Below are 3,435 nucleotides of genomic sequence, written 5' to 3' on the forward strand. Positions count from 1 at the left end.
TCACAATGGATGGCAGACAATGTTCCTGCGCCTTCATGTCCTCTGAAAGGTTGTCCTTGGCTGGTTCTGAACAGAGAATAGAATGGTTTCTGTCAATGCTCTTAGCTGGCTATGTCAGTGCAGTCGACTCGTCAGCTTCATTCATCCCCAGGGGGATGTCGACGCTATACCTGGCGATCTTCCACCACTCCTGCAAGTCACCCGCACCCACCACTTTCCACTGCCAGGCAGTTGCTTACGTGCTCAGAGCACAATCACCTCCCCACAGTGGGGACATCCTGCAGCAGGACCTCGCAGACACTGCATGCACGCATTCTCGCTCATCACCACATGCTCCACAAACATACATCTTTCCGTCAGAGAAAAACTCCAGCGGCCGGGGAATTTCAGCATCCCTCTTCTAACAAACACAGTTTGTCACTGTACAAATGCGTAGTGCGTACACGTCACAAGGACTCACACTGCCACCAAAGAAATTGTGTGGACAAGTACCCTCCAGGAGGGTATCGTGAGACTTTGGAAGGCTGATTGCCTCCTTAACGAATTCTGCCCACTTTGGGTCGCTACGCAACTTTGGCCACCATGGCGCCGATTGCCATTCTGGAACAACCAAAGCACCGTGGCATTTGACGCGATCAACATATCTATCACACGCCCTATCAAGTACATTGGTGGTACCAGCCAAATTCTTTCTCCGCTCCAATTCACAGTGAATGCATCAATACCCGAGCACCCCGGGTTCCACCACCTTGAGCAGAATCTTCTCATTTGCTTTGTTCTGCTGCTTGCAAAGCAATCAATGCTGTGAGGGCCCCACATCGAATCAAGCCAATCGAACAATTTGGGATTTAACTGCCAGTCAACCGTATCAGACAGCTTTGAAAGGTAATCGGCCAGCTCATTTCTTCGCGAGGCACCCATTCTGCCAGCAACCGAATACCATGCACGGCGCACAGCTTGTGAATCTCCAGTGCTTTGCTTTGCAAATGAGATTTTGAACTGCCTACTTGTATTATGTGCACGGCTGCCTGGTTATCGCTTCTGTGAATGCAAACGCCACCTTCAATCTCTTTCAACAGCGAACTCAGAACCAACAAAATAGCTCGCAGCTCACGCCATGTGGAGCTGGCACTAGCCTGCACAATTGCTTTGGTCCATTCCCCTTTAGCTAATTCAGTTCCTTTTGATGTAACTGAGAAACCTCCCCAGCCAGAGTCGCTCGCGTCGGACCACGAGAGCACTGTCACCCTGGGGTCTCTTTTCCAAAAAGGTTGACCGTGGCATTGCTAAACAAGCCAGACAAAAACTCCAGATCTTGAAGCGGCATTTGAGACCAGCTGAGTTTTGCATGCCACGACTCACGGTTCATAATCAGTGCATAAAATGACCTCGTCCTAAACCTGCAAACGGGGCCTAATGCCAGCGACATAGATAGCAAATACCCCGTAAGCCTTGCCAATTGTCTGGCAGTTGGATATTCGACCTGTGACAGCTTTTCTTCAACCGTTTTCAGCTTTTCCACCCGTCCCTTAGTAACCCGTATGATCCCTTTCCTCATGTCGACTTCCATGCCAAGCATTTCTACCGTCTGTGAGGGCTCCCAGTGGCACATAATTTCGTTTGGAACAAATCCGGCCTGAACTAGATCTGATTTCAATCTTTTCGCTACTGCCTGTGCACCCTCGACCGTAGAATGCCAACCCGACCCGTCATCCATGTAAAGCTGGCATCTGTTGCCGTCCCTCCGCCATTGTCTTAGTAAGACACGGGTTACCTTCGTGAAAATGTACGGGGCAGTGGATAGACCGAAGGGCAGAACACGGAAAACGAACCACCTGCGATCACCCCCCTTCCCCACCCAGGAGAAACCTAAGTACTTCCAATAAGCCTTCGCAATTTCAATATGATGGTACCAACTCTTCAAATCGAACGTTACCAAATAATCTCTCTGAGAGTACACATTTGCCACGACCTTCATGTCCTCGAGGTTGAACTTAAAGTTTTGCATATGCTTGTTTACAGACCTCAAGCCCACAATGAGTCGTAGCTTCTTGCCGTTGCTCAAAACGCCTAGCGGACTGGTGACTACAACATCATCTCTTTTTGCTTCTTGAATGCAACCCTGGTTCAGCAGACTTTCCACGAGTCACAAACAAACTCGGCATTCTCGCATTCACTGCGGTGGTTTGCAAATTCTCTTGCACGCGGAACCTCTATGAAGGGCAGTGCGTATCCATGCAGTACTATGGTTTGAATAAACCTAGATGCCCCCATCATGCGCCAAAATTGCATACATTTAGCTAGGCTACCTACTTGAACATCTTGAACACCAACTTCACGCACATCCCACCCACCAACAGCCTCCATCAAATAAGAATCAACATCTCTTTCTTCATCGGAATGAATTGGTGCAACAACAGCAGGCTTATTTTCTAGCTGCGGGGCAGAGATGGTTTGCATGCAGAATCTGACGAAGTGGTCAGCGCAGCCGCAGCAGTGGCACACAGGCCTGGGGGGTCTGGGGGGAACTCCTGGGGCAGGGTTGCTGTGACGCCATGGCTTAAAGGGGATTGAGGAATTGCCCAGCTCCTGGACGAGGTGGCTGGGGCACTGCCACGAAAGGGCTGCCTAACATTAGCAGTGGGGGCTCTTTGCTTCGTGCTTTGAATCGCAGCGACTAGCTTCTTCGACTTTTCGGAGGACGACAGGATGTCGACCAGCTCACCCCCTCTTGAAACCTGCTGGCCGCCTCGTGGCCATGCACATCCGCCACCACCAACCATTCTTGTCTAGCAGACAGCAACGACTCACCTCTTCTGAACCTCTTAGAGAGACTTCGGCCACCCTTCAGCTTCCGCAGGTCCCGCCTGTTTTTCTTGCGTTGGCGTTGCAGCTGCTCATTCAGGCCGTGCTGCACTTGTCTTCCACTTTCGCAAGGACATCGAGGTGGAGGATCTTCGTGACTTCTTCGATTTTTTGAATTTTTGGTTTTTCTCTACCGGCGGGAGTCGTCCGACAAGTCAGACGAATCTGATGACGAGGACGATGAAGAAGATGATGACGAACACGATGAAGACGACGACACAGAAACATGACGGCGTTTACGCTTGGACGAGGACAGACTCATTTCCTCGTTCCAGCTGTCCCTCGAGGAGCCTGATTCTCAGGGCGCTCTCTTCCTTTTCCGCCTCAAACTGCTCCCTCATTGCATTGAGCTCCACGGTCAGCTGCGCTGCTGAGGGGGCCTTAGATTTTCTCCTTGGAGGTACCAGCTGCGCTGCCGAGGGGGCCTTGGATTTCTTTGGAGGCATAACGGAAAGGCAGGTACGACTGATGAAATCAAGGGAGTCCAGAAAAAATGCAACCAGCTTGCAAAGCAAGAAAACAAAAGATGAGGGACTGCGGCGTACCAGTACGCCCAAAACTGTCGGACCT

Source organism: Sycon ciliatum, chromosome 1 (assembly GCF_964019385.1).
Source record: "Sycon ciliatum chromosome 1, ocSycCili1.1, whole genome shotgun sequence".
In the NCBI taxonomy this organism is placed as follows: Eukaryota; Metazoa; Porifera; class Calcarea; order Leucosolenida; family Sycettidae; genus Sycon; species Sycon ciliatum.